Source organism: Zootermopsis nevadensis, unplaced genomic scaffold (genome assembly GCF_977971745.1).
Source record: "Zootermopsis nevadensis isolate Lab colony 2312 unplaced genomic scaffold, Znev_1.0 Znev_ptg000029l, whole genome shotgun sequence".
In the NCBI taxonomy this organism is placed as follows: domain Eukaryota; kingdom Metazoa; phylum Arthropoda; class Insecta; order Blattodea; family Termopsidae; genus Zootermopsis; species Zootermopsis nevadensis.
The window spans coordinates 8,785,081-8,801,339 of NW_028259161.1; the positions used below are offsets into that span (position 1 = coordinate 8,785,081).

The following is a 16,259-nucleotide window of genomic DNA, read 5'->3' on the forward strand; positions in this document are numbered from 1 at the left end:
ATCATTCAGTAGTCGACAAAAAAACAACCTTAACTTTACACCCACAGCATGTCGTAATAAATTCACGCGAATAATTTGTCACTGCCATTTCTACCACACTGTTAAAATCTGTTTGCGTCTCTTACCCATAAAACATTGCGTGCCGCAATTTCTGTTAGTCAACCGAAATATTTTAAACCGAGTATATTAAGACAGTATTTTCCCTGGCTTAAGTTAACCATGTTAATCTGTCGATAGATACGTCCAAAGATGACCTCATTGCACTGAACCCTCGATAACATGGTTCCTTGTTATAAACTTAGGTCTAAAAACGTATATTAGATTTTCCATACCTCGCAAAACTTTCGGTTCTAGTAAATACCGTCCAATTGTAAAAGTGTGTAGTCGTAGCTCATCCTTGCTTGTATTTTGTATGTTAAAATGAATCTATTAAATATTCATCATATCCTTCATAATCGTAGTATTAAAAAATACATTCGTAGTTTAAAACTCGTCTTAAAATAATTCAAGAACCAAGCAACAACAAAAGATTAAAAGAACGTAGAAAATATATTCCCGTCAAATTTCGTAAACGTCTAAAAAGGTAATATTCTCGGCGGAGAATAATAATGCAGCGAAGTTGTCCAGAGACGTCACCATCCATAAGACAGCCTTCTTGGATTTTTGCCGGCTGCATGTATTTCAAGGCTACAGAAATCAAACCGCCTGTTACTGACATCTACAGGGAATTGTAGTGTACTTCTTAACGTCGCAGGTCGGTTGTTGACAAGTTGGTACAGGAATTATACTACCTTAACAGTCTGGCCGGGACGTGTAGTGACGGTGGTTGGTTTCGTGTTTAGGTGAACGTGTATGTTATTTAAGTGCTGGATAAATTATATTCAACCAGTTATATTTCGAAGAATCCATTCCACCATGAAACAGTGTGACTTTGAAACAGACTTCGAGCTGGAAGACAACAGAGTACTCGGAAGTGCCACTACTGAAAGTTCAGGTAAGATACTTTGTTTGAATTCCCCTTAAAATACGTATAACATTACAAAAGCGACTGGGGTGTGATTGTGTGCGTTATTTAGCTCCAATATTTATTCTGCATCGCACCTTATAGTCTACACTTTTTATGAATATTCAAAGAGAGCAAGGTTTCATCAATACAGAAAACAGAATTTCAGACAACTCACGTAAAACATTGCATATTATTGAAGGAAACCCTATCACTTATTTAAGGCAGGGAGCATATGGTTGTTGTTGTTGTTATTGTGGTGTAATTTGACGATAGTAGCTCTCATAACATTAAAAGATAGGTTAGGTTATTGTGTAACGAACTGGAAAGCATGTGGCGTGTTCCGGTGTTGTTCTGAAGGAACTGAGGAAAATCTTTGTGCAGTAGTTTAGGTTTCTTAATCGAGACATCCTGAATACGATGTAGGACTGAGAACCATTACCTCTGACTACATGGGGTAGTTTATTCAGTCGTGAAGTTCCATCGCATGAGTTTTGATGGCGAGTCACAAGTGCTGCTTCTGACGTATAGTGCTGCCACGCAACTCGTGATGCGCAGGCCTGCCCGACCTTGAAAGGGAGTTCGTTTTGATATTACTGAAGCTTGTGCAAGTTTGGTCGGTTGTTGGAGGTGGGGTGGGGGAGTAGCGAAGGTACGCTTAAATTTTGTTGCTGCAGCGAATTTAAAAATAATCGTATTATAGCCCTTTTTAATTTCTCATGTTCACGTAGCATAGTGTGTTCATATTTTGTAGGTAAGTGGTATCGATATCGGATGTGCCCGAGGGTCTGGCGTAGATGTTAATGCGTATGACTCCAGTACGGAAGGAGCCTGTTTTATATTGTGGATATTAATCGTGCATCCATACCAAGATTTTATGAATATCCTCGGTGGTTCTCGAAGCCAGTAAATACATTCTTAAATTGTTATGATAACATGACTTAAAATTGTAGGTATTCTTTCTGAATTATTTAGATTAGACACGAACAGAAATGTGGATATAAATAATAGTCATATTTACTTTTAAATTTTATTAAAAGTGTTTGTGCTGGATATTACAAAAAGATGTGTACACACATTCAATGAATGAAATAAAGGAATTCAAATATACTAAATCATTACGTGCACCAGGTGAATTAGCGAATCTAGTGAAGGTATTCATAATGAGTCACCTTTAGCTGTGTGGCACAGTGGACAGTTTTGAGCAACTTATAAACAAGTGCCATCGTGTTATAATGTGTAAACATCTTCTTGGAACAACCTGTGTTTTGGAGTACCGTAGGCATTTCCTATCATTTTCCACCAATAATGGCCATTTGGGCCGTCAAGTTGAATTTATTTATACGGTTCTAAATTTATTTATTTTAATCCTTCCATTATTCTCATTTGTAAGCTGAAGGGACGCAAGTTTATATTGCTATATATAAACCGTATATGTGCTTATATAGGTGTCGTGTACGTAACACACATTTTCACTTTAATAGCTTACCTTAATTTGAAAGTCATCTAGTCGTGAACTTTTAACACAAACTGACAACCGACCACTGCCAGTCACATGGATACGGAACAGCGATCAGCTTCTGTTACACGCGGTTTGTTAAACCCAAAATAAATAACGCCCACTCCCAAAAAAAAATGTGACGTAATAAAATGACCCTTATCGTAAATAATGAACAGAATCACGTGAGTTGTAGCACCGTGTAGTCTGGTTTCCGAAAGTTTCAGTGCTCTTTGGCTGCTTCCATTGGTAGGTCGATGAGTGTTGGTAAACTTTTACCGGACGGTGCTACAACCCAGGAGACAGCCATATCAGTGAGATTTTGTTAGGTCACGTTTCCTCAAATTTATATTAGAATATTATTCACCGCTACTCGCTATAGACCCTGTAGTGGTCTGGACTCTCCATCAAGGAGTCTGCAAAACATTTAGCAGAGGATTTAAAAAACTTGAAATTCTTTAGCAGGTCAAGGCTGCTGTTAGTTGTAAGCGCCCAGAAGGTGGAGTTACTCACTGTGACACAGACGTCGGCACAAAACTTTATATTTCACACGATTCTAGTATCTTCTTGTAATCATTTTTACAACTCTATTTATGCACCAGTGTTAAGACGACATTTAAGTATAGTTTTCACAAAGAAAAACCCGTTACATTCACTGAACTCTCTCTCTCTCTCTCTTTATCCATCCATCCATGTCTGTGGTGGGCTCGAACATCAAATTTGATCACGACCTGTTCATTCCATATTCTTTCTTGTTCATTATTTATTAATTATCCTGTAATTCGACGCTATGTAGACTGAAGTAATGACATCGTCGTTAAATGATCCGAAATTAAAATTACGTTTCTTTACATTGATTCCAGACTTGTTGCTGTTTCCTGTAGTTTTATGTCTTAATTTTGTTAATCTGAATGTCAAAATAATAAACACTAAACTGTGAAACCTGGGAAGGAATTCAATGAAGATTCTTTCCATTTCAGTACACTGTTAGAGAGCTTTTAGGTGAAATTATTCTTCTGTTGGATTTGACAGAAGGGGCTAATCCCAATGGGACTCGACAGAATTGTCATTTTCATCTGAAAATGGGACCAGAACCAGCTCCCGAAACATCCTAGGGTCATTTTTAGTATACTGAACAAATGATCGAATCTACTGACACATATGCAGAATGTAATACGCCATCGCTACAAACCTTTATAGAGTTTTGTAGTAATATCGCCTGATATCTTTTACCGCTGTGTGATTCTCTATGGGTACAGCTAGTCTTATATTTACCCCGTCTAACCATGTATTATTACAGCGTGTGAGCACACATTTTCCTCTGTCAGTTCTGGTCATGGATATATCAAAAGTTGAGAGCCTTCGTAGAATACGTCTGTGTTATTACACGGTCAACCGAACGTGAAATAACCAAACTTTGTTTCACGCTGTAGGTATCAGTGTCTGGTACGCTAGAAATAAGCCAACCTTGGCGATAATTCATCCAGGCAAAGAATACAAAGCTTGGACAAGGTAGATGCTGTTCCTAAGTAAAGTGTCTCTACACACGACCGTGGTGTATGGTACAAGTCGCTCACATCATTACTTAACGTAACGTACCAGTATGAAAGTTTTCATATTCAGAGAATCATTTAAAGTTGTACATGTAACTTAGTGTTAAATTTGTACGAGCTGCCAAGAACTGTGTTAACATTCTCCTGTACGTATAGGGATTTGTGCAGGAGGTTATTGTGTTCTGAGCGATTTATTTGTGACGAAGCTCGACGCATAGAGTAAACTTTTATGAACGTACTCAGCATGTTTCCTCAAGGCTATGACTCATACTGTGTGTTTTTAACTCTGAAACACAGATACGTCCTATCAAATTAACATACAGTTATTTTAAATTTCATTCATAGTGCACTTTCTCATAGAAAGAGTAGTCATTTCCCTAAACGGAATCAACCAGTTTATGATTGTAGTGGAGACGCGTTATGTTATCTTTGAGGTACAGATTGAATATTTAAATATTACTTACGTAAACTGCATGCCTCAAAGGGTTAAGGCTACTGTTTAATAATTGCATGATTTCTCATTTGAAGAACTATTGTATCATTGAAAAACTTTTAAAGTTATATTCCTTGGTTTTTCAATCACTAGCTGGAAATAGTTACGCACTTCAACCCCAGTTAAAATTTATTTAATTCATTATGTATCAATTTCTGTAGCAATCGAAGACGTTAAGTGAGGTTTCATGTAAATGGGCTGCGTTCCATGAATATATAATTACTGTTAATTGTTGATTTAAATAATTGGCAAACAACTCTTCGATCACAGGTAAATGCTTTCAGTTTTATTTAAATATTCAGTATCTTACACAGCAAGAGCTTCGCTGTTTGTTAATAGATATTTCCGTAATATAATTTTATTTCGTTAATTAAAGTCAATTTACTGCTTGCAGAGATTAAGTGTAAGCGTAACCTTTATTTTTGTACCAACCAAAGAATTTGATTTGATGTTCAGAAGAATATAATTAAAGTCGTGTTTCATGGCTACTTTTCCTGTAATACGTTCGGCCTATCTGGTTGTTTAAATATTTATTACACGCAGTAAATTTGTGAGTAATAAATAGCGTTCTCCTTGAACGTATCAGTGTTCGAGATCTGTTTGTTGAACATTTCCGCTTTGCCGAATGCATACGTTCCTTTAATCGAAGGTTTTCCAAATGGATTTATTACGTGTCTGCCACTTGCATGAAAGATTCTGTCCCTGTCGTGATCGTTGTGCAAAATATTATTGGCTGTATGTAATTATGCAAATAATTGTTAGTAAAAAATAGGTCCGAAGATATTTTCCATTTAGAATTAGAATTTTGCAGTGCATTTAATAGCTGTACTTATTGGATACATTATTACTTGCAACTAAGACATTTTATAATCATAGAGGAATGAATTATTATAATTCTACTGCAGAATGTCGTAGACGCTTCTGAATCTAGCGCCTACGTTAAGAACCATTCAGTGCCAGTGAACACACGTGCAGACAGCTTTGCTGTCGTGTTCAAATCATTTGTTTTCCGTTTCCACCTATTAAATCCCTTCTCTATTTGGAACCAATAAAATATCTTGTGCTATCCTTCAGGCCTTAAAGTACTGGCGGGTTCTGACCTCCTAAAGGCGGCAAACTCCTGGATGGATATTGATTCTGACAACAGGAAATGCAGGCATGTTCTGAGAACAGCTGGAAGTTCTGGAACAGTTACTTCAACATGTTAGGACCTATACACACCGTGTTGTTTGAAGTTCAAATGTCACTTCAATTCGGCGATGTTAAATATTTTGGACAGAGAGTAATTTATTAGAGGAAAGGGGGAGTTAATTAGCTACTCTTGGGGTTCATTGCTTTGTAGTTATGATTAACTGAACATGTCAATGTGTAACCATCGATTTTCAGAGGTCGAATGGCTAAAGTAGTGGTTATCTGATGCCACGATTGTTGCACGAGTCTGCGGCTTTAAAACGGAGAGTGAGTGTTAATCGTAGTGGTTACTGAAAATTATTATTGGGGTCATGACCGCGAATACCAGCATTTCCAACATGATTAAATGATGCGGAACATTACACCATATTTGATATTCATTAATATAGAAAAGCGAGAAAGGGATATTTGTTGTCGTAAACAAATCGTTAACTGTTGAAACAAGAGGCTGTTCATTCCGCTGTTCAGTTTCGTTTGGCCATATTCAGCAGTTTGTATGTAAATTTTCTAATTAAATCACCGACCCTTTCCTACTTCCCAGATCACATAAAAGCGTGTGATTTGAGAAACATTAATATGAGACTGATTACTAATATCCCATAAATTATTTGTTACTAACTTAACTTAAGTAATTAATTGCCGAGTTTATATCGGCAGATTACCTGTCCCCAGTGCACATCATTACACCCTGTTTCCTTTATACCCATTTTAATATTGTTATTCTTACTTGTATTCTTCGGTGGCCCCAAATTTTTCTTTCCTTTAGTTCTCCGACTAATATTTTGTTTCCCTGTCTCAATTGACCAATGCCCCATAGATATCAGCGTTCTTGATTGTAACCCTATTATTAGTTTGTGGAGTGTAATTTTAAATTATGAAACTCCTCAGTGTGAAATTCCCTCTCGAGTCTCCTGTCACTTTTCCCTCCTTTTCGATCAGAAATACTGTTCTTAGCGTCCTGTTCTCAAATTCTTTCATTCTTTGTTTAATATAATATCTACATAATACGTAATTTAATAGAAAACTGATTGGCGGTAGAATGCGTTTCTGTTCTTTCTATTTTATACAGGTAGCTTCAAACGGAGAATAGATTAAAAACCTTATAAATCACCATCTCTTTATATTGTGTGTATATTTGACTCCCATGCACGTGTACTTTACCGACAAGAATCATATAAATACATAAACATAGGCATATTTTTCTGTATATCATTTGGTTGTACAATACAAGTTATCGAACCATTTTCTGGAGGAGACCAACGAGTTCAGGACCGTAGAGTATGGAATCCCATTTCGGTGTTGATAACGAGTTCTCATAAATATCACCGCCTCCGGTACCCTGTCTGAATTCAGTGATGTCTACATCTTTTGTCCACAGAGCGGACTGTCATTTCAAATAACCGATGAGAACTTTCTGCGCGTTCGCTACTAAAAGCTACAAAAAAAATGCACCAGTTAGATTGCTCTTGTCTCTCAGCCCTTCAGCGAGTGTCAGCTTGAGAAGCGGTGAATGGATTTTCATTAAATCTGATACCGGTTGTCGACACAGAAATATTCCGGTTAAGATAGGATAACAATGACGGGCACTTTACACGAAGACCTAGGTGCGTTTGTACGTATGGTAGTGACTAGCCACAGATTTCCCAAGGGGGATTATGGCGTAGGGAGTCCCCATCCAGTTTCATAACCACGTAGGGAATCCCTTGATGACGTCGTCATCGCACCCGACTCTGACGTCATTGGTACGTTGTTAAAATCAAAGTTGAAATTGTGGAATATGAGTCTGATATGTTACGTAATGCGCGAATGCTTTCCTAATTAATTTTAAAATAACATTTCCTGTGTTACACACATAATGGCCGGAAAGTTTATGTCAGAGTAGAAGTTTTGTTAGTTCAGCATGAATTTTTCAGTTCTGCATATTCTCTGTTTTAAATAACCAGACTTAGAACCCTCTTCAAAATTAATTTAAAATTTGAATTAAGAATAAATCAGTGCTAATTTTAAACAGTTAATTAATCGGCAATTGAACTGTTACCTTTCCAACTTTTTGTCTGATAATACCATAATATTCCCCGCAGTGTCGACCTAGTCCGTCAGACTGCTGTGAGCAGCGGATGTTTGAGCCATCGCCCCATTTAATTGTCAGTTTTTTGGGAGCATCTTCGCGATGCATTGTACATTTTTGAAACTCAATAACCCTCAACACGCTCTGCCGAGAATCTGGGAAGGCAACAGAATTAAGGACGGAATTCGAAACGGGAAGATATCTTATACGGTTCCATCCGAGGAACCTGCTCACAACACAGTCCACGTAGAACAGTCGTTCTTGAGAATATTATGGTCGCTGAGCCGGTCAAGAAATAGTTTCTAATTATTCTCTGCAGTTTATGGAGCCTCAAATTTCACGTCGTGTTCGCAATAGCACACAATTCACCATCAAGTCTCGAAACAATATAAATATGTTATCTTGGAATACTCGGAAACATCAAGTTTTATAAAAGTCTGTGCATCGAGTCTTGAATTGTTATATGCGGACAGACGGACGAAGAGACGTGGGAAAAATATTTTTGTAAATTTTATTCAAAATTGTGCTTAAGAATTATAATCCGAAATGTTTAATTTATAATTTGTTTTATTTTAAAGTGAAATCTTGTCTCTCGCCATAAAGTAAGACATGAAATAGTGGTGTCTGAGAAGGTACTAAAAATAAGGTTTAAGTAGCGGCAATATGAAAGGAAGTACATGACGAATAGCTTCGTAATTGATATTTCTCACCAAACGTAATTAAGGTGGTGTACTCACGATGAGATGGGCGAGGTATGTAACATACGTGTTGGCGGTATAATATCAATACATTTTAATAGGGAAGACACAAATGAAGAGAGAAATTTGGCTTTTGTGGACATGGTAACGAACCTTGGGGTATCAAAAGCAGGACATCTCTTAAATCTCTGGCTCACCTCAGTGACCGTTAGCTTTTTAATTACAACTCCGCAACGAGGAGTTGGATATTGTGAAAAAAGTAGACCCATACTTTGCACGTTCTCCGCTAGGTGTCAGAAATTATACGCATGTTTCGTATCTCAGTGTAATTTGCAAGGCCTTTAGGGAAGACATTCTCTCCCGGACCCAATAATGCCTTGTGTTGTTCTACAAGTCCTTTAAATTCTGATGTGTATCTCCGGGTGTGTCTCCCCCTTTTTACCCTGTGTTGTTAAACTTGAAGTCAAGCAGTTGGGCTGCTTTTCGTGATTGATTTGTTGGATCCGCCAGGGACTCGGAGTCTTGACGGAACGTTTGCGGGAAGCCCCTGACAGCTGATGGACGAGCAGGGGCAGTAGAGCAATCTAGAGGTAAGGGGTGGTGTGGTGTATGGGGTGGGAACGAACACGATCGTGCGTGTAAAAAAGGTCGCTAAGGGAGCTATTGAGCAAGATAAAATAAAAAAAAAGGTGGGAAGAGAAGTTTGTGTCCCTAACAATTCCCTTTGACTGGCCAATTGATTGAAAGGCGAGCACAGATTTTGAATTCAAACCATGGTTCTGGAACGTCCAATCTGCGATACTGCTTTGTTTCAGCACAAATAGTCACACTGTATTGAGCAGGCACCTTTTTTTACTAACTAAAGTAAAGCTTGCTTTATATAAACCTTTCTGACACGAGGAAGAACAGCAACTGGAATATGAAACTGTGTTGCAAGTGCTTTGGCTGAGGTTCGTGTAAAATTCTGTCTTTGTTCCTGAATCCTGTGTAGACAAAGTCGTGCGTTCTGCATGGATACTTTTTAAATATTACAGATGAAATCAGTTTGGAAATTATTACAAAACTTGCAGGGAAGTTTACAAATAACATGGAAGAAGATACAAAGTTTGAAAATAATATAGGACTATAAATTGCAGTATTTAATGGTTATGACTATAAATATAGAATATCTATTGTAATGATAGTGATAACGGGAGAATACAAAAACATTGTAAGTTTGCAGCTTTGTCTATTAAAGTATTTTGCTTCATGAGGTAGCTGCTCCGTGATTGTCAAAATGCTTTAAAACCAAATAAACACATTTATTTCGAAATAAGAAACAGAAACAGCATTTTACAGTCCTTTTCTTGATACTTCTTAAGACATAGTGTATTGTACGAGTACATAAAATTTAAAATTTTCAAATCTGCTACTAATTGGCTCTTTCTCATCATCTAAGAAATAATGTAGATATGGCAAATCCTTTTCGTCACTGGACGTACAGACAGATAATGTGAACCAGTAGCTAGAAACCACTTCCTTATGAAGGAAGGCACTGATTAGTCTGCTATATTTTGTGAAAGGTTGAACCTGTAATCTGATGTAACCTAGTGTTTGATAGAATTAATTTTACAGGAAACCAAGGCCGAAGTAATACTGATTACGAATCTAGATAGAATTAGATAAAATTACAGAAGGACAGAACAAGATATAACGGTAGGAGGCGCCCAGTAAATTCGATTGCGCGAGCAGTAATATAATTTGCTAGCATAGATGGCCTCACTGCATGATGCTAAGATGGCTAATAGTCTGCAGGTAGCGATGTAAGACCACTACTCAGGCTCATCAGATTAGGAAGGCTTTGCTACTGCAGTGCTCCAAAATACCGGGCTTGTACCTCTGAAGGATTGTAAACTACAATGTCACAGCATCACGTTGCCTGAATTTTAGCCTGACATGAAACACACAATTACAAGCAAGCACCACACATGATATCAAAATATTTTAACTTTTCAACATTAGTAAAGAATCTACTAGCTACTGTCTTATGATTTTGTTCGGAAGACGAATCATGAATATGTACTTAATTTTATCTGGGTTTACTTCTAGACCAACTTAACCTTGCCATAGTAGCCGTCATCAAAGTACATGCTACAAGGTCACTACAAACTCGTATAACGATGCAACACGAACAGCAGATCCCACGCGAGTGAAGGTAGTTGAAAACTCGCTGCGTAGCAAAGCTAGAAACTCCGTACTGTTCACTTACAGCAGCAGTAAAGTCCTTCCATGGCCTTAAAGTATGCAGTTTTGTGACGACTACTAATGCATCTAATAGAGCGTCTGTTTCTCTTTATGATGTTTTTTATTAAACAAATTAACATAATTAACTAATGTGTTTCTTTCGTGTCCTTCTACATAAAAGTGTCAAAAATGCAGATACAGAAATATTGTACACGTTCTTAAACCCTGGTCAGGCTTACGAACTAAGTAAATGAACTCTGGACACAAATTTAATTTCATGTCCCTCTAAGGGAATAGATACACTCCCTCAAGTTAACGCTGTACAGGAATTGGAGTTCTTTGCGGTGTGTGTCTGCAGGTAATCACGAACTCGAACAAGCCGGAGGTGGGAAGGAACAATTTTCCCGCAATATCTGCTCTGAATTGCTTTGCAGGGTCTGCCTGTTTCTTTCATGAGACCATTTCAGTAGTTTATTCTTCGTTACACAGATTAACCGTATAGTCTCTTTATCTTCTATTTCCTACCACCTCCACATACATTGTATCGATCAGTGGACACCGCTTCCGAGAAGGGACGTTACAGATTTCAGAACTTTGAAGAAAATACCTCATTCAAGTTTAATATCACGAGTAAAAGTTTTGAACAGTTTGCCGGTTTTAAGCTAACTCTGTATAAACTTTTTGCTATTGGAAGCGACAACAGCAATGTGACCTGAGTTCTATTCTCGCTTAGGGCGTTTTCCGTAGCTATGGAACTAAGCATGATAGAAGAATGACTCGTACACTAAAGCTGTTTCTTATAATAATGAGATCCTGGAAACAGACACCGCAATACTGAAAACTGTTCTGGGTTCGAGTCCTGACGAAGTTTTATGTGACTCCGAAGCTAAGCACAAGAAAGGAATGGTGCTAAGGTAACCCTCGGGAAGACATGACAGATACGAACCGACGACAAGAGGCCCTACCCCGACACATGGTGGAATTTCTTTGCAGATATAAGCCTGGTATGCCAGTAGACAAACGCTGACAAACCGACGCCGAGCGTTGCTAAACCTGCTGTTGCAACGAAGACAAGATATTCCATATATGCGTAGTATATGAGCATTGGGATGTGCTGAGACACGACATTATTGAATCGACACTGAGAGTTGCGACACACCTTCGCAACGCCGATTTAAAATCCAAATTAACCCTAGAGAAGCGTCGGAAAGCCACGTGACAGGATAAACTGAACCCAACAACGAGAGTCGATATGCCGACATCCCTCATATAAAATACACGAGCATAGTAAAGTCACAAGATAACGTGCTGGCAAATCGACGACGCGCGTTGCGACGCCTGTCGAATCCGACTCAAGATCCGTGACACGAGACTAGCAGAGCGACGCCGAGTCAGAACACGAAGCCAAGGTTGAAAACGCCTCTGGTGGCACAGAACACGATGTTAGCAGACCGACGAGCGATATCACACCTCCAGTTGTCGCGACACCGACATTAGACACCTGTAATCTTCTAATTTAAATACTGTTATACAGCATTGCCAATGCGAATTGTTTTAAGTAAATAAGTAATGTAAAATTAACAACTAGTTTCCACATACTGTTCTCATAACATGGTAGTCACCTGTATCAAAGGCGACCGCCAACACTTCCTATCGAACATTTACGTTCTGCTGTGTACATTTTCCATGTACAAGTTGCATTACTGCCAGGCACTTGTGAAACTTCAGCTCTTGAACTAGACAAGGAGAATCTGCTTTTAGTCAATACACAAGCGCCGTGTATCTGTTTGTCGTCCTCCTTCCTGGTTAAACAATTTCAAGCCTCACTAAAGTTCCCAGTTTCCTCCCGCATTCTTTTAACAACGTAGTCTCTATATATGAGCTTTAACAGCTCGCTGCTGTGCAAGTTCAGAGGGGGATGAAAACAAAAGTAACTTAAATCCTCGAGTATACCGTAAGGCTTTTAAGTGTTCAGTTCAGTAGTTTTCAACCTGTTGGGTTCTTCCGTTAAAAACTAACGGGTTTACGACATGGGATCCCGTTTCAGTTAGCAATTAGTTCAGATGTTCAGATGAGACTCGGCATTTAGAATAATTGGTACATTTACTGGTGCCTCCGACGGATTCGTGAAGCATTTAAGTGCACTTACGATATTAAAGACGCTCAGAATATAAAAATATCATTCATCATTCTGACTAATTTTTTATGTAACGTGATAATTTGTCTGCTTTCTTGCCCTGAAAACTGAAAATTATGTCAATTTGGCTCTTCCGTTTGAATTATTTGTATCAACGGTTTTAATAGAATTAACATATGTTTTATAATATATGAGTTAATTTTATTCGTGTAATTTCGTCTTACAATTTAATTTCGAGTTTGTCCACTCGCCGACTTAAGTGTTACATGTGAGATTTATCTGGGCTTTTGAACACAGAGTTGCTTATTTAGTGTTATATTGCTCTGAATTCTATCAATAATATCACATTTATGCTTATATACGTTTTCTTTAATTTGCTTTTTTGTGTTTCTGTTACGGTAACTAGTGTGGCACTGATTTTGTGGAGGATACTGGGATACTAGAAACGACCCGTTCTTCAAGTGCCTGAGCACTGCGGGTCCCAACTTTTCGTTGGCTCGATCTATGGACATTCGGTAGGACTCCTTGGATGAGGGATCGGCCCATCGCAAGGCCTGTACCTGTGCACAGGACAACAACACAGAAAAGCGCGGACGAACATCAATGGCTTGAGTGGGACTCGAACCCACGGTCCCAGTGACAAGTGGCACAAGGCCCACGCCTCGGACCGCGCGGCCACTGTGGACCCCCCCCCCCCTCCAAATTACAATAACTGCTTGAAAAAATAATTCTACAGATGTTCCTCGCTCTACTGCCCACCGACTCTATTAACTATAAGGTAAAATATTTATGTAAAACAGTTCTGTAATCTGTTCATTGGCTTATGTCACCATATAAATTATCTAGCAGAGAAAATTAGGACACATATTTTTACCAGGGTTGGTCGATCCTTTTCCTGTACATTATTTTACAGGGTTTAGCACCTATATTTTTCGTCAACAAATAAAATATTTAAATAAGTATAGGCTATTACCCTATCAGAAACTCATAAATATTTAAATTTAGTTTAATTATTTTTCAATAGAATAGGCCTATTTTATGATTTTACGTTTAATTAGTCAAGTACGTAAACAATATATATGTATTTGCCTGTAAGAATAATTGTTCATATAAAATTAATTTCTGTCTTCACCCTAACACGTCATTGTAGAACAAAAGAATTATTATTTATAAACATTGTTTCAGAATGCGCTTATGATTAGACTGATAAAATGAATTTGTAATTAAGAAAGATTGAAATTGGAACTGAGTAGTCCAAGTATGTACGAGATTAATGCTAATCGGGAACTTGGAAAAAGACACGGATGCGGCATTTTGGAAGGAAATCTCACAGAAAGAGTTGGGTTTAGAAACCTTTGTAAAAGGAAATGGAATTCCTTGTACACTGCAATTGAACACCTCGCAATTAGCATGGAGGCTCATTCTCGCAACTGAATGTAATGTTATTCCTTCTAGCTACTGGAAGGGATGCATTCAGCTGATGTTTCTAATACATTGGAAGCAATATCCCTTTCTCGACGAGTAGGCGAGAGTATTCCGTTTGTAGGAATCGCCGTGCTGACTTGGCAACTTCTTTGGCACACGCGTAATGCAATGCGGTTACGACACGTGCAGGTCACGGACATTCTAGAAACTACTGATCGAACGTAGCAACCGACTGTTAGCACTCCTTCGTATTCCGAAGATACCGAATTTAAATCTGGGCTCTGAGACCGGTTGTGTCTCAGTGAATTTTTTCGTCAGTACTTCCTGTCTCTCAAGTGCAGGGATAATACATCATATTATGTCACAGCCGATTCCTTCCATATCCTTTCCAATTTATTCTGTCATCCGACGCTGTATAGTCTGGGCTGCTGACAGCGTCGTTAAGCACAAACTTCAACTCACGACGCCACCCACCACTTCTCCTTCGCACGTCTCCGAACCACCCCCTTCTTCCGTGCATGTTATTCTGCGTGTTCGTAACCATTGTGGCATTTCTTAGCTACTAACCTTGTTACATTGCTGTAAAATAATGGAATTAATATGCAAGCCCGCACTTCAACCTTCTGTATGTTGAGGGCCGCCATATTATCACATTTTAACCGAGATACAGCGTGTTCTTTCAGTATAAAAAAAATTTCCGTTATCTGTTCTGGTCAAATCTTTCCTGACCTTTATAAAATTATGGAACTCTATTGAAATGTGTCTTCTAACATCGCTTGGGAAATAGTCCAACATAGTGACATAATTTTTATACATAATTTTCGTAAGTCCACAAAAGTTAATAACAAGAAAACATGTATAATATAACACCGATGGAAATGTAAATCCTTCTGAACAAATTAATAATTGCATTAAATATAAATAAAGTTAATACAAATATTTTGTTACCAAATAACTTTCCCGATTCAGTTTCCAAGAGACAGTATGGAGTTTAAACTCTATTCTGTTTTTAATTTGATTAATTAGATGATCTCTCTTTTCGAATTCATAATAGACCGAAATATTTTTGAAATGTTATGGAAATGCTTTCGTTTCTGTGTCCGTTTAATGTATTTAATTCTTCTATTAAGAAGCTTCTTTCATTTTGTACCTTGTACATCCATTTGCAACCGTGAAGAAATGACTGTTCATTTGCACGTTTTGTGTGACTCAGTTAACGTTAATAAACGGAATGGATTTTGGGTACATAAATTAGTGATTTATAACAATTGGATAGAGTAACAATGGTCAGAGTTGGTTTTGAGTGCGATAAATTACAGACGATTTTCAGACATCCATTGTAAATTTGGCTCCCAAGCTTTACAGTTGCTGCTGCAATGAGAGGTCTTATGGGAGAGTAATAGTGTGTGCGCACGTTATGGGAGGAGCAGGCAAGTTTCGTTCGAAGTCTTCAAAGTTTTGGCCTCTTCTAAAGTTACAAAGGGGAATTCTACCGCATTGAACTTCTGTAGACTAATTTTGTAATGCGATACAGAACGCTGTTACAGTTCAGTACTCGTCTTCTGGGTATCGGTAAAAAAAACAAATCTCAATTTATTTTGTTTCGCAGACGTGTACATCAAAGTTTTCTAAAGGAATTGTGAATATACACAACATTTAGAAGTAATTTTCGCATAAATTTTGCATTTTTATCCCTTTGTAGCATTGGCGATGTACAGAAGACAACGACTTACACGTTGCGAAGTAGGACTGTGGTCTTATCCTGCTAAAGTCCATATTTCAGTATTTTCTGAAGACAGACTCATCTAAAATCAGATACTTACAGCAGTGATGCGTTATGGAGGTACACAGTTCGAATCTCTGATCTGGATAGAGTATCTTCATTGAGTGCTTTCGTAGTTTCCTTCAGTCTCTCCACGCGGATATTGTTACAGTTTCCTTTCCTCAAACGTTGCTTATGAATCTTATGG

General features: G+C 38.0%; 1 long non-coding RNA gene across 4 annotated transcripts in view; it reads left to right on the forward strand.

Moving 5' to 3' along the window:
* Window positions 1-796: 796 nt before the first annotated feature.
* Window positions 797-16,259, forward strand: part of LOC110827961 (uncharacterized) — a 500,889-nt gene continuing 485,426 nt past the window's right edge. For all 4 annotated transcript variants that reach the window (XR_015537743.1, XR_002542517.2, XR_002542519.2 and 1 more), the window contains exon 1: window positions 797-994. This is a non-coding gene — a long non-coding RNA (uncharacterized LOC110827961). The remainder of the gene's footprint in view (window positions 995-16,259) is intronic.